Source organism: Corvus cornix, chromosome 10, assembly GCF_000738735.6.
Source record: "Corvus cornix cornix isolate S_Up_H32 chromosome 10, ASM73873v5, whole genome shotgun sequence".
Taxonomy (NCBI): Eukaryota; Metazoa; Chordata; class Aves; order Passeriformes; family Corvidae; genus Corvus; species Corvus cornix.
Genome location: NC_046340.1, coordinates 18,173,685 through 18,198,210, shown reverse-complemented (window position 1 = coordinate 18,198,210; position 24,526 = coordinate 18,173,685). Strand labels below are relative to the sequence as shown.

The following is a 24,526-nucleotide window of genomic DNA, read 5'->3' as shown; positions in this document are numbered from 1 at the left end:
GAGCTGCCAGAGGAAACCTTTTTCTGGGCACGGCAACTTCTAACACTTCCATAAATCCAAGGAATTAGTCTGCATAACATCTAATCTGCTAATAACGTGGGTATTGTATATTATATGTGCACATGCAATAGATATTAAATACAGAGATGTTAATACAAAAAATGATAACGTGTATCATACACACCTAATTACCAGTCGTTACTCCAGACACAGCCAGTTTTGCCTATGCCTTTATCTTCAGCATTGAGTGTGCCTTAGGGGTCCCGATTTTCCTAATCCTAATCCTAAATGTAATCTTTAACCTTCCTTTTAACCCTCCAAAATTGCTGCCCTGAATGCCTCCTGTGATGCTGTTACTTATTCACAGTTAAAGGCAGCATTCTTTCATCAGCCCATCTACCTCTTGCTCTCCTGATTCCCTCTATTCACAAGCAGCTTTGCTTCTTTCCTTTTTCTGTTCACCTGGAATAGCCTGTAATGGCTCCCCCATGGATCCTCACTACCCACCCATCTCAGTCCAGGCAGGACAGCTGGAATCAGGAGCCTTGCTGAGGGCAGGGACTGGTGGTTTTCATGAGCTGAACTGTGCCCAAGGCAGGTGCTAAAGCTTCACCAACTTTTGCTCCTGCAAGACTGGTCCTATACAAAAGGAGAGTGGCCCAAGCACACGTACCTTAAAAACCACACCAGATTCTACACCTCAGCAACCAAACATCTCTTAAACCAGACACTAAAAGGAAAGAAAGGGAATGAAAAGCAAGCAGCAGTTATGAGAACTGGACTACAGAGAGCAGCCAGCAAGACAAAAATTTCATTTGCCATGTAGGAACTTAAACTGATTGGCTTCTAGTAGCATGCAGTGAATACTGACAAAAATTTGACTTAAAAGCTACCATTATTTTTCAAAACCATTTTCCCCAGCTGCCAGAAAATACAGCCACATTCAAAAGCTATAAAAAAACCATATCAAGTTTCACCAAGTGAATTGCAGCCAAGTTCCCATGATGGCACCTGGCATTGACCACATCAGAACAAAGTCATGGCACTGAGTACTACAAGCCACTGAGTCCAGCAGCAAAAATGCTTCTTGTTTATTTTACGTATTTTATCTTTGTAGCACCAGCCACACCTGTACCACGTCCATCTAGCCCTGAAGCTACGTATATAACTCAGCCTCCTGCTGACAAAAAAAAAAGAGAATTTGGCTCTCTCAGCACCAACTCAGACCATTTGTGTCTGGGCAGGGACTGATGATGGAGCCTGGCACAAAGTCTTTGGCTGGCTCTGATACACTCGTTCCTGTGTCTGGCCTTCAGGACGCTTTGGTGGAGCTGTGTCCACCTTGATGGGAAATATTAACCTCTCCTCAGGAGCTCTGCTAGAAACTGCTGCCCTTTTGTGTTCACTACAGTCTGATGCAGAAGAGAAAACCATTGTGTTCCCTTTATGCTGGGGTGTCTCATTTTTTCCCAATCACAGAATTGTATAGGTTGGAAAAGACCCCTACAATCATCAAGTCCATCCATTTGCCCAGCACAGCCGAGGCCACCACTGACCCATCCCCCGAGTGCCACACAGCTTTTAAATCCCTTCAGGGATGGTGATTCCACTACTGCCCAGGGCAGCCTGTGCCAGGCTTGACAACCCTTTAGATGAAAAAAAATTGCCTAACATCCAATCTAAACTTCCCTTAGTGCATCTTGAAACTGTTTCCTCTTGTCTTATTGCTTGTTACCTGGGAGAAGAGACCGACCACCACCTGGCTACAACCTCCTCTCAGGTTCTATCTGATACAGGGATATTGTAGTAACTGTTCACCTGCTTTTCCCGGTTTCCTGAAACTGAGTTTTTGCAAGGAAAATGTGACATTTTGGCCAGCAAACAGTATCTGTGCATCACAGGACTTGTCTCAACTCTGTGTTACACAAGCTGATGGTCTTTGGACAGTGTCTAAAACAGCCTTTCCAAAGCTGAGACACCCAACCTTTTTCTGGAATCCAAATTGCAAGGAAATTAAAGTATGGGGAGTTGACATGACTGCAAACAGTAGCTGACTTTAAAGGTTCTTTTACTTATATTTGCATAGATATAAGAGCAGAGGAGCTTTCTGTGTTGCTGTCACTTCAGCTGGTGGAACATCCCTGATAATGTTCTTAAAACTGGCATTCTTTTGTCAGTTTGAGGGTCCCACATTTTGCCAGGAACTCATGAGCTGGGGAGGAGTGCTGGGGCACACAAGCCTGGCCGAAGCAGCTCCATGGGGAGGCACTGGGGTCTCTGTCCCACGGGAAGGAACAGGGCAGGCACCTCTGTGAGCGAGCCTGCCGCCTCCCGCTGCCGGCTGCCACAGGGCAGAGATCTGTTCGAGCAGCCAGGGCTGCAATTAAAGTGTTGTTTGTCCGTGGGGGAGGGAGGGGGAATGTGCGCGCAGACCGAGAACATGGAAAAATCGGATGTGAGCTGAAGCTAATGGGAGGAAACAAGATTGTTTTAACAGCGGCAGCCACTGGGTGGTAGAGTCTGCTACCGAGAGAGGTGGCCAAGGAGGTGCCGCTGCCAGGGGCCACAGTGGTCCATGGAGAGTAGGAACTACTAACACAGGGATGCCCTAAAAATCCTGCAGTCAACTAAACCCCAATGGTCCTGCAGCCCCGCTCTCACAGGTCATATCAAATGAAAGCAGAAGGAGCGTGTCTTTCATCAAAAGGAGTGCACAAGGTTACACTGAACCCCCCAATTAAACTGAGGAAAGATGGATAACACAAAAATCAGCTCCAAGATCAATATTTCTATTCATTTACAAGCACAACAAGGTTAGAGAGGTGAGCAGAGTAAATAATTAACTCATTTACAGGATTTTGTTGGGGTTTTTTTTTTTTTCAAACAGAGTCATTTTATTCTCCTGGGTGATTAGCTATGCAGTTGACATTAATCACAACTACAGCAATTATTTGAAGTATTTGATTAATCAATCCAGAGGAAAAAAGAGAGCTAGGCCAAACTACCCTTGCTGCACAGCCCTGTTGGTCAATCAGTCAATACACAGGTGCTGGCTTTCAGAAAGGTGACACGTTTCCTGCTGGGTATAACAAGTCCTCTGGCTGGCTGGATACAGCAGTAAGATGGATATAACACTTCAGATGGGGAAGATGCAGACCACGATGCTTTCCAGCTGAATTAAAGAGTATTTATTAATGCTATACTTGCTGAATTGGGATTCTCAACTTGTGGCCCTGCAGCTACTAAAACACAAATACAATCAAATGCTTGGCCAGACCTGATGATACACCTGAAAAATACCATTACCAAGCAGTGTGTGTCAGCCAACACTGGCAGGTGGCTGAAACTCCTAACTCTTTCCTTCTCATCTATAATATGAGAAGTGATTTCAATTAAGGAATAACAAGAAGCATAGAAAGTGGTCTGAGCATTATTATTATTAAAAGATCAGGTGTATACTTTCTTTTTCTTGCTATTTTTCCTTCTAATAATCATTCCTGGAACTCCTGTTTACAACTCCTACCCCTGGTAGCAGTGATCTTCAAACTTAATTGGAAGAAACTCCAGACTTGGTAAACCACCGGAATCAAATTTCAGCACCTTTTGGACAATTCTCACACCTACCGACAGACAGCTGGTAATGTGCTATATTATAATACATTCTCATCTGGTTTTGCTCTGGATTAAGCTGCTGCTTTCAAAAATGCAAATGTTAACTCCCAGAACAAACTTTGCTTGATGATGTTAAGCTTATGTGTAAACTGAAATGCAGTAGACTTTCATTACAAGAGCTCAACCATTTAAAAAGATGAAAATTACAAGATGGGGCACATTTTTAAAACAAATATTGGAACATTCAACCTGTATTTTATTGATTATGTTTCCCCATCTAACACTTCTACTGCTGCATATAAATGAAACTAATGTTTCTTTAACACAAAAACTGTAAAGGATCAAAAATCTTTTGGACTGCTACAACTCCTGCAGGGAATTTGCCTCATGATCATGGCAATGCAAAGTTCTGCTGTGTGGCAGCACATTGCACTCTCTTCTGGGCACAACCCAGGTGAAAAATAAGCTCTCCTGTGTGCAAACAGGACACCAGACTGCCACGCTCCCAAAGCTTTTGCACACAGGTCCTTCATGCACAAAGCCAAAAGGTTCCCACTCCAGTAGAGGACACACTGCAGGAAGAGAGGCAGGGTCTAGAATAAGGCACTACATACATGCTTTTGGTAAGATCAACCACTCCAACTTTTTCATCTGCTCCTCAAGGAGCATATTTCTTACATCTGGCATGCAAAATACTGTAATAGTGAAGAACGTCCCATTTTGATTTAAATGAATGCATTTATTTCCAAATGGGAGACCGTAAGTTAAACAAACACATTTCTCTCTTTGCACATGAAAGCATTGTTTTGTCACAGATGTACAGTATAATACATTTATTTTCTCAATTGTTTTGTATTTGTAAGGCACTGCCAGTTATTTGGATGGGTTTGTAAGGATGAAGCAAATTGCTCTGTGGGGCTCTATTCAGGGAACATAATATTCCCACAAAAGCACCATAATTCTGCATGCAGCAACACAAACTGCCACGACATCGCAGCAGCTGGCAGAGTGGATAGAGTTAGCATTATCAAAACCAGCACGACAACTCCACTCCAAAAGCCCCTTACATGCATAAATTAATGATGAATGTGCATTGATTAGCCCCCACCCAGACTCCAAGGAACTCTCCCTTCCTGCAATATAATTTGGAACTTCAACACAGTTGCTGTGTCCATTCCCAAGGCCTGGGGAGCACTTCGGCTTGTCCTTGGATTGCACTGGCCTTATGCAAAGCTCTGGAGCCCTGCTCACATATGTGCACTGGGGCAGATTAGGGGAACAGCCAACAACACAGAATGCTATCAGCAACATGCCAGGAGGTGCATTTTGGGAGGTCTGCCACACAGAAAGCTGAGAGGAACAAGATCCTGCCAGGGATCAAGTCTATGTTCCAGAAGTTAGATATAAATTTGGCTGCACCTATCCTTCTGACCAAGCAACTCCCTTCTCCAGGCATGCAGAATGACAAAACAAGCTGTCACAGAAACACTTTATGAGACTTTTTCATCACAACTACAAAAACCTGGAAATGTGGACATTGCAGCCCCCAAACTCTAAGGCTTCTCCAGCTATTTGCCAGCTTCCTCCACAGCTCTAACCAGTTCCCACTTGGCACACTCTGGCTTCCTGAAATTTGACCACAAAGGCCTTCCTATCCATCTCTAAGTCCTTCTGGTTACACAAAAATGGGTTTTAAAAACCAAGAAAATGTGTGCTGAATACAGGCTGACTAACCCACATTACGTAATTCAGGTTAAAGCAGGATTAAGAAAAGGCAGGTTGGCCTGGAGGCTCAAGTAGAACATAATGTGGGAATTCACATTTCAAGTCAACTTGTCCTGTGTGATATTGAATCTGAGTGCAAAGCCTTTAGCATGCATAGGTAGACAGGTTTGTACTGAGTATATAAAACAATAATAATGATATAAAGGCAGAGCGAATACCTAGATCTGATATGGAAGCCCCCTGTTCCATGCTATCTCTCCAAAATATCCCTGCATTTTCCTATGTCAGGTGACTTGACCTTTAACTAAAAGCACATCTTTACTACCTGACTAGTTTCTGTGGGTCATTTGTGGAGCTGCTGAAGCCAGGCTTCTCCTTGCATACTAATGACTCCTCTCAGTCTAGGAACATCATTTTGGGTGCTGCTTCTGTTACCATACACAAGCTCAGCTTGAGAGAACCCAGCGCAGCCTAGTTTATATGAGCAGGTGCACTGAAATTGAGCAAGAGAGGAAAATCTGTGTCAGTAGGAAAATCAAGAGAGGAGAAGTGCAGGGGGGCTTTAAAGAAACAACTACCCCTTGCTTTATACACATTGTCTCCTACAGACATGAGAGATGGAAGTTTCATGAAGAGGTCCAACAGTGATTGAGACATTAACTTCAAGGTCTAGTCTCTACTGGAATCCTTTATCCAGAAGTTGTCTGGGATCCCATGGTTCTTCTAAGCCGATCTTTCCATCAGCTCTTTGTATACAGCATCATTAGCAGCTTGTCTTTATGCAGTAACAGCTCATGACCTCAGAAAATTTACTACTTAGAGCACTGACAGATAATAATAAAAATGCAGAAGGGAATTTGGGCAGAAAAGAAATCTCAGCTTTCTCGATTTTTTTGCAGGATAGTTTTAGTTTTGATCAGTCAGCTCTAATGTGGAAGCCAGGAAAGAGCTGACTCAGTGAACACACTAAGTGGTGATTTCACATAGCAACCTAATGATGATGATGTCGTACTAACTTGTATACAGCTACTGAGCATCACTGGGAGAGAAGGAAGAGCCCTGCAATATATTGCTGTGATTCCTAATAGACCAGTAGAATTCCTGTTGTCAGAGTCCTGAAGGAGGTCTTGAACCACTGCCGGAGCTGGGAGGTGGCAGAAAAAGGCAGTGTCAGCTGCGTTCTCTAAGCTCTTGGCAAAGGTGAGTCAGACCATTATCCTTGTTTTGCACATCTCTATGTGATTAGCCCAAAGTGACTTACCCAAAATGAGCTACCCTTCAAGATGTCCAGCCCATCTTTTCCAATTCTCAGCCTATCACTCATCAAGCTACAACAACAGATCCATGGAAAACTACAGTCCCTGACCTCTGAAATGGCAGTGACTAAATCTCATAAAGAGCATGAGAGCTGAGATGATTTTCCTGCTGCTGGTTGTTATCTGAGAAAATTCTAGAGAACATTGTTCTCGCAAACAGGACAGGAAGGCAGTGCTGCTGCAGAGCCAGGATGTATCCATTGCATGGCTGGGTTGATCCCTCTGGCAGCCACAGTAAAGAGAATAATTACACAGAAATAACTCTGATAGGAGCAAGCAGATCATCTGTGCATTTGCTACCAAATTATCTGGATAGGGGGGTTGCAGAATCACAGAATGGTTTGGGTTGGAAGGGGCCTCAAACTCCATCTCATTCCAAGCCCCTGCCATTGGCAAGGACACCTTCCACTAAACCAGGGCAGCCCATGGCCTCGAACACTTCCAGGGATGGGGCATCCTCAGCTTCACGGGATCTGTAAGACCCCAGTGCCAGAGTCTCACCACTCCCACAGGGAAGAATCAAATCAATTAATGGCATTCACCAAATTCAACCACTCTGGGCTGGTGGGGAGCAAAGGAGAAGAAGCAGCCACTGTGGCTGGTGGAAGCACAAGGGCAGGTCAAATACATTTACAAGGAGTTTGAAGCAGGAACTTCTCAGCATAAGGCAGCAGTTGCAACAAAATACACCAATATCACACGGCAGTCAATGCGGATCGAAAATGTGTCAGCTTTACAAAGCACCTCCCTATTTCCAAGGGGATCGTTAAGAAACGAAAAAAAGGCGCAACTATTCACTGCAGTTAACGCAGATGAAACTGTGTTTTATGTCTAGAGCTGAAGTCATCGCATGACTTCATGTCTGAAATGAGCGAATGGAAAAGGACACGCGGAAAAGATCGCTCGGCTCGGGGCTCAGCCCGCTGCTTCCCCCGGTGACCGCCAGGCGTCCCCCGCGCTCAATCCCACCGCGGGGAATTCTGTCCTGGCAGGATGTTTGTCATCCCAACCCATCCCTTCCCCCCCTCGTGCTACCCAACCATCCCACAGCTCCCCGGACACCAGGCCACTGACACCTCACAGCTCCTCACCAGGCTGAAACCCAGTGGTTAATGACACATCTCTGGGGTTATGTGCATGTAATCCCACACACAACCATTCCCAGGCAGGCAGAACAGACAGAGCTGCAGCAATGAATCCATGATTTGTCTGCATGGTCACAACATCTGTACCTGCCTGGCACATGGGCCAAACATACCTCATGCTAGAGGCAAACACATCCTTGCTTCTCAGAGGCTGCAAGCACCAGTGTGATATCAGATTTCCTGGGGTGGATTTGAGCCTTACAAGTCCACATGCAAGAATGCCAGTGGTTACAAAGCACGGACTGTAAGTAACCGGTGGGTAATTATGGAGGGATGTGTCTGTGTGGCTCAGCTCCAACATCAACAGAGGGAAGAGCTCTGCCTATTGAGTCATCCAGCAGCATTTCCTTCCAGCCCTTGGGTTTCCCGACAGGTCCCCTCTGAGTTACTGCCCAGACCCACAGTGGCTGAGCTCATAAAAACTGCTGAGCTCACACCCCCAGGAAACAGGGCTCCAGGACCCTGCAGCCAGGAGGGGTTTGCTGGCCATGACCATGCTTCAAGGACATGGTGCCTCACCAGCCTCCCTTATTACAGCAACTGAACTGAATACCAACAACATCCCAGTCCCAGCAACCACAGAAGCTTCAGAGGTGCCCTGTCAACACCAAACAAGGGCTGCAAGAGTCACACGGGAGTTTTAGTGCCCCATCCCTTTGGTTATCCATGAGTCCCAAACTGTCCATAGACTGAGTGTCCCCATGTAGGAACTAAGACAGCATTTCCTCTATAGAAAAAAGAATTTGGCTTTGAGAGATTATTAAGTGAAAGGAAGATGTTTCTTAGCCAGAGACCAGACCCCATCAAAGACCACAGAAGTATGCCAGACCTTCACATTATCACAAGGGCAATGAATACACAGGCATTTTTATTTTACCTTCTCGTTGTGCAAGGCTACCTGGATTCTTCTACACTTAATTATTTTCTGCTATTTGCTATAGACTTTTCATTCACTTTCCAGTTTGTCCTACAGCTTCCTTCTGGTTTTCTTCTTTTTCTATTCCTTTCTCAGTTCCACATTTTGCATTCTATTTCTTCTGTTGTCCCCATCCCTTCCAACAGAGCTGAACAGTGAACATGTGCTGATCTGTCTGCTCCATGTAATTCCCCACTATAATTTTTACTCAACAGATTTGTTAGCCCCATAAAATAGTCACTGAAAGGTTTCCAATGACAAGCAGGACGTAGGACTTGAAAAAACTCATCTCACTGGATCAGGTGCCAGACCACATGAACAAGCTAAAGCAACTGTTTTGATGGAGACCAGAGGGTATCTGCCAGGGTTCTGCAGTAAAGCATCTGCTCTGCTGCCTGTGGGCTTTCCTGTGCTACTGCAGCAGCAGCACCTTTACATCTCTACCAGAGGAGAGTAGAGGTCTGCAGGACATCTGAAGACATTTCTGAAGACCAGATCAGAGAAAGCTGAAAAATTCAGCTTCAGAACTGCATGTAGCTCTGAAACAATAAATGTTTGGAGTGATCAGCATTTCTAGGCAGTGAAACAAATGAGCGTTTCCATTCCCGGGGGAAATGGGAAGCAAGCAAACTCCATTTCTCTGTTCTGTAGTGTACAGGAAATCTGAGTGATTGATGGCAGCAGTAGGGAAATGCACATTCAGCTTATATTTCCAATGTAAATGACTTGCCACCTCACCCCTCTGCTTCCTGCTCCTTCACATAGCCCCCACATTCCGGCTGGTAGTTGTAGTATGTGTGAATCGGGGAGGAAAAAGGAAACAGGACTTGTCAGACTGCTTCCCCCCACCCCAATTTAAATGAGAAAGATAACATGCCAAATCAAAGGGCAACCAGCTGTTCAGGCCTGAGCTCTTTTTGCCCACAGACCCAGGGTGGTGACACAGGGATAGACTAAGGAATCCTGCAGCATTGCTCCCAGCCCCCATCTGTGCCAGGTGCAGAAGGCCCCTGCTTACAGAACATCTCCTTGCATTACAAAGGTCAAAGCAGAAGGCAAAGAGGCTTTTTAGGATGCTGCACAGCATCTGTGGGATCTGCCTGGTTTGCAGGGATACTGAGATGCAGCGAAGGCCAAGGCAAGAGAAGGAACTGTGAGGAATGCGGGAACATCCACTGTGGGAGGCGTGTCCCTGTTCTTTCCCAGGCAGCTCACTGAGAGGTGCTTATTTTTACAAAGCAGGCTCTTAGATCTTAAAGAACCAATGCTGTCGTGGTGCCCTAAACCAATGAGTATGTGACCTACTCGTTCCCACTCTGTCCCTTGACCTTTTCCCATAGCATTCTCCAAAAGCATCACATGAAAAATAGCCCTTCTCAGCTCTCCAGAGGCTTTGGAGACAGCATCAAAGCTCTGTGCTTATAAACAATTCCAGCTAGGCCAAAATGCCATTCCAGCATCAGGGGTCCCAGGATTTCTAAGCCTGTCACGAGGAACTGGAGGGAGAGGGGGCAGGGGAGAGGCAGCATGTGTTGCCAAGGGAAGGGGGAAGGGAGGGCCAGGCAGCTGGGGTGTGAGCTGAGCTCCGTGGGCTGAGACAGGATTTGCACACACACCTGAGGCTACACAGGATCCTTCTCCTCCTTGCTTATTGCAAATAGCTCTCTTAGCATAGGCTGAAGGATCATTTACCTCATTGATCCTTCAAACTAATCTTCCTGGTTTTTTCCCCCCTTCTCTCACCTTGCTCATCCACTAACACTCCAGCATCCATTCTGGAGAGGAATTTACAGCCCAGGTGAAGACAAGAACTCAACAGACTGCAGAGGGGCAGTCCTTGAGCATCAAGACTAGTTATTTGTTGACTCTTCAGGCTTTGAATAGCAGCTGTCCAACTAGTACCTACAGGAATCCCTGTCAGCTCCTGCAGGTGTCTCACACCATCCTTGGCACACTCCTCCCTTTTGCTGAGGAAATTTCAACTGTTCCCAGTTTTTTTGGTTCCTGGTGGCTCCAGATCTAACTTCCCTTGGCAATAGCTGCACACACTTCTTGAACACCTTCTAAAAAGCAAATGCTACAGAAGATGCTCCATCATTGAGTGAGACTTTTTCTCAACCATCATCCAATTCCTGTGACTTCCATTTTGCCTAAATTTGTTCTTCCACAGAATATTAAGAGCTGCAAAGGACCCACAAGGATCCTCAAGTCAAAGTCTTTAAGTGAACAGCCCATGCAGGGTCCAAACCCATAGCCTTGGTGTTATTAGCACCATGCTCTAACCAGTTGAGCCGATGATCACAGGGGTTTTGTCCTTTTGTTCCTGCCACTACAGGCAAGGCTTTCAGTTGGGCAATCTACAGCAAAGGCTGCTTGAGGACTAATTATAGCTCAGGGACCATTGTCCCTTGTTTCAGTGCACTACCTTCGTAATGAAAAGCGAAACAAAAAAAGGGGTAAGTTTTTTGTAACCATCTACCAGCACACCACCACCTTGCCCAACTGCACTTGGAGCTTCACCAGTCGAGTCTGGGTCACACACTCCACAGTACAGCCCAGCAGCCAAGGAAAACCGTTTTTATGTCTGAATACATGGACTGGAGCTAGTGGCAGCTAAGCAGGTTTGTGTTTGGGTAGCTCTTACGTGGCAATAGGGACACTGCCCTCTTGCAGGGCAATAATTTCAGTCCCAACAAGGAAACCGGATAATTACAGAGAAAAGCAGCAGGCGCTTCAATCATTCCTACTGCATCAGGTCTTTTAAAATGTCATTGAAAAGAATTGGTGGGATAATGAATGCCTTGACTCACTTTCAAAGCACCTGGCAGGACAGACAAAAGGAAGCAACACAGCTAGGAGCACTCCATCATCCTTCCTGGTTCCTGGGGACTGACCCTAGAGGGTGGGAGGTCTGGGACAGGATGGTGTGATCATAGGATGGCATAAAAATAGGAAAACAGTCATGTGAGTTCTATTGCTGTAGATGTCGCCAGTTTAAGAGCAAACCTCCTGACTTTATTCTGGTTGATCTTGTTCATTCTGTATGTTAGTCGTGGCCCTTCTTCACCATTTTCCCTTTTATATAGCATCAGAAAAGCATTAACTCATGACTTTGTTTCATTCCATTGACATAACTGCTTAAATATCCTTCCTGATGTTTTGACATATATCACTTGGACAGACATTTAGAAATTTAAACCATGGAAGCTGTGGGACATTTTTTTAAAATTAGAAAATATGTGGACAATTCTTCTGTTATTTTAACAAAATGAAGACTCAACACTTGTATAAGCCTGCCAGCAAATGCAGGGAAATATGTGCTTACCTGGCACAAATACTAAACTGAGCACATAGATTTTTAGAGCCACACATTCACTACACACCATGCACACATGCTGTAACCCCCACACTCACAAAAACACATTTATAGCACATAAGGCAGGCACAGATTATTTTCAGTGCAAAGCACCTTTTTCTATAAGCAACAGGAGCATGGTACCAAGGGAGCACATGTATACTGAGCATGCAGACAAAACATCCATTCACTCCATGTAACAAAGATTTACATCTACCAAATGAAGAATTGCACCTGTATATCCATTTAGAAGAAATCTGACATTAGCAAATGCACAATTGCTGTGAAAAGAAATAATACATCTGATGCACTCAAAAAAACACCCTTAATTGTTCAGCCCAGAAAACAGGAAAACAGAACAATCAAATGAAATGCCACACACACAGGTACTGTATGTGCACGGAATGTACACTGGAAAAAGCAGACCACCATAAACAAACACAGTATTCCCAAAAGACTTATCCATACACTTATGTTGTGCTCAAATGCACACAGCCAGATCCTTAGCCACACACTCACCTGCAATATGTATCAGAAGAACAAAAGCCCCTTACACATAATAAGGAGTCAAAAATGCACACTTTAGAAATGAGGAACACCCTACACAAATACCCAACTCATGCATGTTATATATGTGCTCCACAGAAAATAATTTCTAAGTCTCAAATGCAGGCTGCAGTTAGTAATCCTGGTGCACTGGGGGCTGCATTTTACCCTGTAGTTCAGAGCACAGCACACAGAGCAGTGGGGCTGAGGTCACAACTGGCCCCACATAGGTTCAATGCCTACAGTTCATGTGTAGAATTTAATCTTCTCCCAGAGTAAGCACCTGCACTGCTGCTTTAATTCCCTAGAGCCATCTTAGAACTATATAAGCTACTGTGTCTGGACTGCCCTGTTGCAGCCAAAATCCATTTGGAGATTCATTGGAAATTTTCCCTTTTTTTTCCCCTGTCTAGGGGACCCAACAATTCGATTTTACGGAGGGTAAACTACTGCAAACTTCACATGGGCATCTCAATTAGCCCTGTGCCCTCTTACCTTACTACCGATACAGCTGCAGTGGAGGGCAGCCACTGGTTCCACTATAGCACCAATCACAACCTGAGCAACAAAGGAACTGCTGGAGGTAGAGGATAAAGGCATTTTACTCTCTTTTATTGCCCAGATAAGACCTCTGATAATTTTACAGTCAGACTATCGAATACCTAAACAGAAACAAATGCACCTAATCAAACGCATCAGTGGGCAATGCCAGAGCAGCCAGCCAGGCGTGACTCCAGCATTAATCAAAAGCAGGAGGCAGAACACACTGCTGCATGCCCAAGGCCTACAGACAGCCTTCCAATTCAGAGAGGTTTGCACACAGAGAAACCACTCTTGTTCCACAGTTCCTGTCCACTACAGACTAAATGGGAAATCCCAGTGACCCACTGGGAGACAGATTCTGGCTTGCAGCTTGAACACCAGATTCAGCTTCCGCTGCTCCGCATTCCAGACCTACTCCAGCTGTGGACACGCAAGGAAATCCTGTGGCAGGTGATTTATTTCATCTACTGCACATTGTTTTTAAGTGCCTGACCTAACCCCATCATAAAGGCTTAGAAACAGCAAGGCACATCCACAGCATGTTTGCTTCTGCTTCCAGAAATGTACATTTCTCTCTGCTGTGATGAAATCTAGACTTGCTTAGATACAGCTGTCCATGTTAAGAGAAACAAAATGCCTTCCACACCTCTCCTTTAGTCCTTTGTCAGGGAAATGGGAATCAACACTGGTCCCTTAGCTCTGCCGAAAGTTGCAGCCTCTCTAAATGCTATAAACTTGCACAGTACTCCACATGGAGAAGAATCTCGTCCTGCTATCACAGCCCAGCCTGATGGCACAGCCACAGAGGAGACAGACAGAACTTGGGGTCTGCCATGTCCCTCCCAAAGGCCTCTGACAAAGGCCTCCACAAAGCTTGTGGAAATTCAGAAAAAATAGGGAGTATCTGTTTTTCCAGGTGCTCTATGCAGTAAGCAGAGCTAACCAAAAGAAAAACAAAACAAATCAGGAGAGACTAATGAATAAAAATAACAGACTCTTTGCTTTTCTCCTTGTAATTTCCCCACCCCAGACAGCTGTAATGTGGAAAGTATTGAAATTTAAATCACACCTCAGCCTAACCTCAGCTGACAGGCTGCCAATGCAATAATCTCAGCCTGGCTATCCTCTCTCAGGGAGAACGACAAACCAACTAAAGCAAAGTGATAAATTTTCAATTTTATTTTAAAATATACCAGATGGGAGATTTTATTGGAGTCATAAATATGTCAAAAGCAATGTTGGCATATGATTGGAGATTGCCCCCACCAAGGGAGCAGCTCTCCTTGTTTAGAAGCACCATCAGATTCTTAATAAGAGGCTCCAGTTACACTGCAGCAAAATAGTCTGTATATTAAGCCAATTGAATGTCTATTTGCCAGACGTCTTCTTTCTCTTCTCTGCCAGCTCCAGCTTCCATTTCTCCTTCAGGAGAAATGAGGGTGCTGAGGTCACACCTAAGCATCACCAGTTTGGGTTCTCATTTTGTTGTTGAAAAATGGCCGAAAAGTATTTGATTTCTCACCAGTATTTGAAAACAGAATTTCATGTCAGTCAATGGAGCTTCCTTTGATTTCCTAGAACCTCAACCAGCAGGTGTCAACCAAGTTCAGCCTCAGACTTAAAGCAAATCGAATTCAAACCCTTAATCCTAGCCATGGGTCAACCTCAAATTATGGAAATAACGCTTGGCCTCAGTCCCAAAATTTCACATGAGCTAAAACCAGTTCTAAATCCCACCAGCCACATCCAGAAATATGAGCTGCCTTTTGTAGTGTCTGCACCTCTCCTCCTTCTACCACTGGTGCTGTGACAGATGACAGTAGTCTAACAGGAAGAAGCATGATATTTCTGCCTTTTCATTATTTCAAAGGTTTTACAAACTGGCTCTACCAGCTATGTCTCTGAGCATGATTCCAACCTTCCAGCTTACTCAGAAAGTCCTCATATTCTTATACCATTAAATTCAAATCAATCAATTCTACCACCACTGATTCCCATCACCACAGAATCTGGCTCACTGAAACTTTGACACTGAAAACCTAATGCAAAGCAAGAGAAAAATAACATTAATCTGTTATTTTACGTTTTTTCATATAAATGCTTTGCAGACTTAATCTTTCAGCCACAAAACTGTAAAAAGGGGTTAGAGAATTAGTAAGAGAACAGAAACATAAAATATTACAAAATAATATCCTGCCAATCTAACAGTAACATCACCACAGAGGGCAAGGTAAGAAGGAAACATAAGCAAAAAGTGACATAAATTTGCATAGGTTAGAGGTCTATGGTCTTTTTAGACATTACTTATTCCTCACAGTTAAAGGAGTGCTAGATGCTCTTTCAGTATTCTCTAACAGACTGATCATTTCCTGTAGAAGGATTTTAAAAAGCTTTGTGAACATAAAACACCATCAGGTACATTTATCACAAAATATCATCCTCCTACCCACAGCCTCCAGTCCTGGACATGCCATTCATTGGTCTTGAAGCAGCAGATGCATCAAGACAAGCTGAAGCTTTTAGCAGCTTTTTAATCTGAAGGAGCAGATTGAAATAGAAGAATCATACCCATCAGTCTCAGGCTTAAAATATTTTGACTTAATGTATTACACAGTGAGGCTGGCATTCCTCTGGCTTCTGCAGCGTTTTTGATGGGGACTTGTACAATTCATCATTGACTGGCACAAGGTCAAGGAAATCTGGCGAAGTACAGAACAGCTGGGAAAGAATTCAGCTTGCAGTGTAATGCTTTCAACAAAACAGAAACCCATGCTGGGGACATGAAAGAGGATGGCCTGGCTCTACTCTTCCACCCTCAGGAGGACTCACTGAGAAAGCAGAATTGGCCAGTTCCAACCACACTTGAAGCTATCATTTCCCAAAATTCTGTCTAACAAGCACTGATAATGATGGAAGAGCATGGACAAAGCTGAATTCAGGAACACTGCTGCCTTCACAGGTTAAAAGGTCTGTGAGGCCATTTCCATTACAGAACCCATGGAACTATTTGGGGCACTAATGCCTCTCAGGGTGCTCTAATGGGCTGATGCACAATAGTACAGCCAAGCTGTAAGTCCTCCAGGACAGAGACTGCAGCTTACTGCATGTCTGTGCAGTATTCAGCACAATTGAGCTTCAGCTCTAATAGCAGCCTCTAAGTGTTACCGTGCTACAACAATGGGCAGTGATAACTTAGATAATAAAAATAACATAATGCATCAGGAGTATCTATGGCATAATTACAAGGTTTATTCAAAGCACCTAATCAAATTGTTCAGCAACTTAGCATAAACATGGACATAGAGGCAGATACTCCTAGATTAAGGAGCAAATTATGATTAGCACAGGTATAATTGCCTTGAAACTCCCCACACTTTCAGTCAGGCCAAGGACTGACTAACAGCATGTTCAGGCAAGCACGTATTTCTCCTTGAGAAAGATAAGCCCTGTTTAAGAGCAGTCAGAAAATACAGGGATCCCTGAGTACTGCACCTCTGAGCCCAGCAGGAACCGACCTCATGCAGCTTGGTTAGCTTCAGACTTACTTAAGATGTCTTTAGGGCATTCTCTAGTTAACATGCTGCACTAATGAAGTCTATTTAATTATCTGAATAAACTTTACTATTTAATAAATCACTTAACAAAGGAATGAACTCGTTTAGGTATTGACTGCTTAACCTACCTAGCAAACGAGTAATATCCAGGCAAGTAGGAATGTTACTTCACCAGGCTCCTCAGTTCCCAGTCCTTCCAGTAATGGGTAAACCTGCTGTCTCACTAGAAAGCTGTCCCATTAAATCATTGCAGCACATAGCATCTACAAAGGTCTCAGAAGACTTTACTACTCTCGTATTTGGTAGCCACATGACATCAGTCCATAGAGAAGACCCTATTATAATCTCAAGAACATAAAATGCTGACATCCAACACCACGGTATCCCATCCAGCACAGGATACCCTCCTTTCCAACATACCACTGAACACCCCTCCAGTGCTGTCAGATGCCACACAAACTCACTTGCGCTCCTGCTATGTGTCTGTCCACCTTCAGGAAAAGCCCAAGCATCAATTCACATGTAGAGCTGGAGGCCTGAAAACACACATCCACCTTTAAATGAATTAGCAGCACCAGGAACAACCCACAGGGTGGGGAATCAGCAAAAAAATGGTCTGCAACCAGGTCAGCTCCCATAGTCCTGCCAGGACCCCTCCTTTTTGTTTCCCTGATCCTCTCTTCCCTTCCTAGCACCACCCTAGGACCTGGACACATGAGCAGATACAGGCTTCCCTCTGATGCAGCAGCTACCTTATAAATTATATAACAAATTAAAATTACTTTTTGACAGTGATAACACCATCATCTACAGTGTTCATGGGTTAACAAATTGTGCCCATGAATGAATATGTGCTGACTCACTAACTAAGCTGCAAACGAGAGCTGTTCATCTCCTCTGCAGTACCCTGAAAACCAGTGTCCCTCCTCTGCCAGGGAATTCATTTTCCCTGCTTTGGAGAGGGGAGAAGGAGGGAATTACTTCCTCTTGCTGGCTTCCCGCATTAGTAAAGCCCTGGAGGTTATTTAAATGGGAACTTCAAAGGAGGTGTATGATCGGCTGTTCACTGCTGGAGGAGGCTCATTTTACACTCAGATTTAAAAGCCTCTCTGACTCAGAAGCAAACAGCATCACTTACAGGCTTCAAGCCTCTCAGATACAGCCAGCTCAGGAGCAGGGGGCTAGCAGCAATGGGACAGAGAGAGAAAGGATTTTTTTTTTTTAATGTTGGACAGGAAAGATTTTCAGGTTCAGTAGGGAGTGATAGGGAATGGTTCTCCATGAATAGAGAGCCTAAATGCTCCAAATGGGGAGTAAGAGGCTGTTTGGTCTTTAGGACAGTAAGGGAAGGGAATTATGAAAAGCTGTTCTGAAGCACAGGGACAGTTATAGAGGGAAGAAAATCAGAGATTCTCATGTACTGAGCCTCCTGCACCACTTACCCACCGTGTCTTTTCATCAGGTCTTGAGGCTACTATGTATTAGCTACAATTCATTCCTTCCATCACTCTTTCCTCCTGGGGATGGCTGTGGATCAGGCAATGACTTACCTTGGGAAGGCTTATTAAGAAGATTCACTAATACAGAAGGAAGATTAAAAAAAAAAACCCTGCTCCTGGCACTTGGAGTGGAAGCTGCATTTGTGATGTGTCTTTGTTCTCCTAAGCACTGATTTCTCAGTCTGACATTATGGTGGATTTGGAAGGGAGATGAGGTTTAGAGATAAGGTAATTCCCCCACCACCAGATTAGATCCAGCCAGCACAACGAGCAGTCCATGTCATATCAAGGCAGCACAGGTCCTTAGCTACACCCTTTCACAGTTCCACTTAGCTTTGGTCACTGAGAGCCTACCACACATGTGAAATTTAATTGGTTAGTTTTAATCATGTTTGTAAGTGTGGAGTTTGTTGGTTTTTTTTTTCATGGAAGCAGAGAAAATCTCCTCACCTCCATCTGTTTAAGCAACCAAGCACATGGAAGAAGCAGGCAAGATCAAAGATACCATCTCTCCGGAGAACCTGTAAGTAGAATTCGTAAATACAGGAGCTGCTGCAGTTAGGCATATGGACTTGCCCCTAAAACTCATGCTGGTCAAACCACAGAACTATGAATTTTCAACTAAATCTATGCATTTCTTTTCCCATGGGCATAACTAAAATGGAATCTTCTGAGAAAAAGCCATTTCGACAAATTTTCTGACACATTCTCCCTAATACTGCCTACAGCAGGAAGCAGCAAGATTAGCATGGTAGAAATATCACCTTGTGGGAGAAATAAGCTCCAGGTAGTGCCAGCACTTACATATGGTTGAATATAACTGCTCCAAGCATATTTCAACTTCTGTCTCCATCAGGCTGGGGAATTATTGCATATATATTCATCTGATACAAAGAAAGTGGGCTCTTGGAAGGATATTTTTTTTCTCCTCTGAAAAATAAAAAAGGGTTGCTTTAATTAGAATCTACTAGCTAAAAGCCTTTTTTTGGAGCAATTGCATCAATTTTGTTCCATTAGCCACCATATGAAGCTGGATCAGGAAATAACTTGATATGTAGTCGAAAAAAGAAAGTAAATGAGAACAGAACAACAAAACCCACTGCCTAGAAGCAATCAAGCACCCAAGAGCATTTGAGGGGTTGATGAATGCATACCCCCTATTTATGTATTTCACTCCTTTTCCCGTGATTGCAATGCACATGAAAGCAGAGGAGTGACAGCCATAGATAATGGTGCCAGAAGGTCATGAACCACAGCGTGTATCTCTGCAAGCACAAGTGATAACCCTCCATCCCAGCTGATCCCTGCAGCCCCCAAGCAGACACTCCAAATGCCCTACAGGCATGTGACAGATGTGTTTGCTCTCTCCCAAGTTCACCGAGAACTTTCTGTGCTGAGTACACTGCCCAGACTGCTTTAGTCTCTCGAGGCAAAACTGCATTATTGGTTCCACCTGCACCTCCACTCTCACCAATTACAGTCAATGAATTCAAGGGTGCACAGATCAAACTTTTGCTCAAGTTTTAGATTACTCAGGCTTGCAAGTGACAATGGCTGTATCTTCAAAGTGTTCTGAAAGAAACTAGCTGGAGGGCACGGACATGTTAAACAAGGCACTGTTTTTGCAAAAACTTTCTGTCAGTTTATTCAGACAGATGGGAAGGCTGTCCTCTGTGAAAGGCCCTGTTCTAGGAGCTCAGAGATGAAAAACAAAATGTAAATTCAACAAGTGAATATTCATAAGATGAAAACTTCACAAGACTATTTTATATTTAGAAGCCTTTGCTTGAGAACATACCTCCCAACACCAGACATTTAAACTAATGAACCATCCAGACTGACACTACCTCTGAACCTTCTCATCACACCAGCTCAGCAAATAATGTCTCTTGGGAGATCTGGAGCTGACAGGAACCTTTCCCTCTAGGGCAGCAACCTAGCCAGCTCTAGATCTACCAGTGAAGCCCAAATCTGATCTGTTCTCTTCTTCAAACATCAGACTAGGCTAATAAAACAAGATTTCTTTAGCTGAAAGCAGCACTCAGTGTTCTTCCCTCCCCAGCTAAACCCCTTGGGTCAGCCTGTCATTTGTTCTAAATCTTCAAAAAACCCAGTAGAAACACATTTCACACTGACTCAAGTGAGGAACAAGACTGAAATTCAGGAGAAATTAAGTAGCCCATGAAGAGAAAATATAGATTGTGGAGACTGGTGAATTTAGGACCCTGAGAAACAAATTTTTTGCAGTGGTTATTATTTACTATGCACAGTCTTGTCTGTAGACAACAAACCCAGTCAGGGCTCATTAGTATGCTAAATAAACAGCTTTTAAGCTGATATGGTTAAATTATGTAAGACTTATACGGATACTGACTTTTATACTGGATCATTTTATTAATGTATCCAGACCAAAATGAAGAATTTTGACATAAATGTATGTCTAGGCAGACTACACCCTTTTGGTTAAAGATGGTGTAAAATTGCACTTTCATTATATTGATAATTTTTGGTGAGGTGAACAATCCCAGGCAGGAGGTTATTTCTGGCTACTGCACTCAGCCATGCCATTCATTTTCTCTTATCCACTATTCTTTCCTGATACATTTTCTGACTACTATGTCATGCAAACAAAACAGGACTGTTTTCAGAAGGCTACACGAGACCTTTGCCACCTCCTTGTATAGATAGCAGTTCCACTTGTGTTCTTAAAGGTCAAAGCTTGAGAAAGAAAAATGAAAATAAGATTCAACTGCAATATTTGCACTATTTCAGGCAGTACAGCTCAAACAGAAAAAAGATATCACAAGTCTACTTTAAATAATAATTAAAAAGCCAACAAGAAACTACTATTTCCAACCCCAAATCCTCTTAATTCATCTACCTCCAATTGGATATGATTAAACAGAACAAAGCCTATAGATTCCTATTCAGATCACAGTGGTAGTTTCTGGACACATATGCTAAGACACAACCCCTTTTTCAGGCAGCTCCGTCTAAATGGATGATGTTTATTCTTTTCATTTGCACAATGAAGAATTGAAGCAGAGCGAAAACAGCCCACTGTCCAAGAACTCTGCCTACATCAGTTCTTTTAACATCCTCATCACTGAACTGAGCATCTTTCACTAATACATTGACTGGAGCACAAAGCAGAAACAGTATCTGTCACACAGAGAGAGCCTATCTGAGAGCCTGGAAAACAAACATAGCTCCTCTGGATCCAGGCTCAGTCCTCCCACCCCACCCTGAGAACAACTTCATTGCATTTGCCATGGCAGTGAAATACTGGATTCAGAGAAATTGCTAGTAGAGAACTTGGGAATCCAACTGAAATTTCCTATCGTTAAGAAAAAGTAGCAGCAGCGACAGGAAGTAACAGAAGTGTTTCTTTAAGTGACAGGACTGACATTTTGGTGATGTGAAGCCCTCTCACAGCTAGGATTTTGAAGTGCTGATATTTTATCATCAAATTGGAGCCCAGCTAGTAAGTATCAATAACATGAGAAACACAGCAGAGAAACAGTGACCCCATTATATGTGAAAGAGCACTGCTATTTTAGCTGAAGAAACATATGTTTTGTCAGCCTGGTAATACATTGTAGGAGTTCCTCTTGGATTTTCCTTAGGAAGAACCCCCACGCAGATTTCTCTCTGAAGCTGCAGGATTAGAGACACTGGATGAGTCTAGGAAAAGTTGGAGACACAGTTTCAGCTTCCATATGGACTGATAATCCATAACCACATATATAACTGCAGAAGAAATCCTGGCTCCAGCAAAGTCAATAACTAAATTTTCATTAATTTCATGGGGGCCAAAACCTTTCCACTGAAGCTTTGGCTTTAGAAACCAGTTGATCTAAATGTGAAGTATTTCCTACTAGATAAATATGTCAAAACCACATGACAACAAACTGAACTGAGACAAACCTGATACTTCATATTAGTTCAGGCCAAAGTTGTGCTTCAGAAGAATCTGATGAAGTTACTGCAGTCTGTCCTCCAAAACACCACGCACAAGTGACATTGTGTCTCTCATTCACACTAAACACATACTGCCCCGTAATTTAACATCCAAACGCTTTCTAATGTTCATGAAACTGTTGTCTGTGCTTTTATCACATAGAAGTTGTAAGACCACCTGTGCAAGAGGACTGAACAATTGAGCTTTGTGTCCTAAGGCATCGATGCTGATCTACACCATCCTCCCTCACAAAACAGCTGCATCTGAGAGAAGTCTTTATAAAAGTCTGTCACACTGCACAGTTTGTCCACTTTAAGCTGATTTTTTATCTTTGTCTTTGATTTTTCCTCTTTGTTCTGTTAGTGCTTCAGCATTAGAGGAACCCATTTCTTTAACATTATAAATGTCTTGGACTGTAATTCACTTTAGGTTCTGCTGCAGTATCACCGAACTCAACTACCAAACAGCCTCATTTGTAAAATCTGACTTCAGAATCCATTATTCTTATGCTTGCCTGCACTGCCAAGAACATTTGACACAGATTTGGGAACAGACCAGATGCAGTGCCTACGGATCTATTTCCTCAAAGAAGGGAGATAACCCTCAAACTCAAAGCAGGACTACCAGTAAAATACATGCAAGAGATGTGATGAAGAAAACAGAAACACCAGAGTAAGGTGTCCAGGCATCATTGCCAAGCTCAGCAGGTATATTACAAAGCATACCTTCATTTCATCTGCTTCAAATTGCTCCTTTTGCAGGCAATAAAATTACTGCAGAAATCCCAGGGAATAAACTGAGTTAACACCCCATTAAATACAACAGACTTCCAATCCAAGGTAAGGACGTGCCCAGATTAAGCTACCCCTGTACAAACTGGCCCATGGGTAACATACATCACTTCTACTGACTTATAGTCTGAAAGAAAAAAAGAAAAGAAAAAGCTGAGATGAATTTCTACAAGGTAAGAAAGGATTTGTTCTTTGAAGCATGCTTAAATAGTACAATGTATTCTTTCATAAACATTCCTTCTACAGTTGAACGCACATCCCAAGGGAGAAAGCCTGGAATTTGTTATCTTACATATTTTCTTTTATCAGTAACATGATCTTGCCCCTCATCCCCCTCCCCCAGATTAAGCAGCCTTGATTTTATCCCTTCAGTTTGTTTTGTCAGTATCTGGCTTAGAAACTGGTACCAGATAGAAGAGCACTGTTGCTGGGTTGATTTGTTGCCCCTGTTTCTCAAAAGACAAGATAGTTTAAAATACTTATTTCCGTAATTTTGCCTTTTCTAAATACTTCAATTGCAGTAGTTGTGAGCCCCTTCTAAATCCACTATCCTTCCAGTAACATTCATATAAAAGACTTTATAAGAAAAATCTTTCTTGGCAGAGCCACTTAAGTCAATTTTAGCTGAAACAGCTCAGCACAAGGGAAGAGGGCAAGAGAGAGAAAGGAAGGCAGGACAGGAAAATATACAGATAAGGGCAACAGCATGAAGCCAGGAGTTGTATTTTGATTGTCATGTATTTACCGACAGCCCTAGGTGCTGAAAAGGAGATAATTCCCTACAGTCTGTGCTCCCACATCAATTGAGTGTGCAGTTTCATGAAACTAAGAGCCAAAATGCAAGCAGGATACCTCCAGAAAGGAGTTCCTGCTTCTCTTCCTCTCCTCTCTGATCCTCTTGCTCACTTTACAAAAACCCTAGTACTTGCCAGACTTCTACAGGAGCTCAACCAGTTCATAAAATACAGAAAACTTCCAACAACAACCAAAAGCTGGGTAGTTTTTTAGTATTTTGATGCACTAGTGAAGCTCAGGGTTGGGTAGGGGTGTTTCTAGCTGGAGTAAGGCCATAGAGAAACAGCTCCCGCCTTCCTGTACACCTGAGAGCTTGGTGGGGCTGATTAAGTGTGAAGCTGCTGCAGGCTTCCAGAAAGAAAACCAGTTCTGCAAAGACACTGAACTGTGTAAATACCAACAGTTGCAAAGCTTCCATTCCAGGGATTTATGTATTCACAGCTCCTGCTAGCTCCAAGTCAGCCGTAGTGATTTTGCCGATCAGCCAACACACAGAGACAGCTTTAGCCAACCAGAAATCTTTATCACAGCCATTCCTTGCTGTCAGAACGATGACCTCAAAGACAAGCAAACGCAGGTCATGTTTTCTATGCTGTTCTCCTTGTAACACAGGAATTCTTGCCGAACCACTTCCACCCTGACCAGCTCCCAAAGCGTAGTAGGAAAAGAATAATGTATCTGCATGAAACAAAAATACAGATCTATTTTAAAAACCCATATACTAAAATCCTACAAAACTGCCATCTGCCGAGAACAAAACCAGGAAAC

At 43.4% G+C, this 24,526-nt stretch overlaps 1 long non-coding RNA gene across 1 annotated transcript; it reads right to left on the bottom strand.

Moving 5' to 3' along the window:
• Positions 1-13,021: 13,021 nt before the first annotated feature.
• LOC120410538 lies at positions 13,022-23,248 on the bottom strand. Its single transcript, XR_005602752.1, has 2 exons — positions 19,016-23,248; positions 13,022-18,732 (listed from the first exon to the last, which is right to left on the bottom strand). It is a non-coding gene; the product is annotated as an uncharacterized LOC120410538 (long non-coding RNA).
• Positions 23,249-24,526: the final 1,278 nt, after the last annotated feature.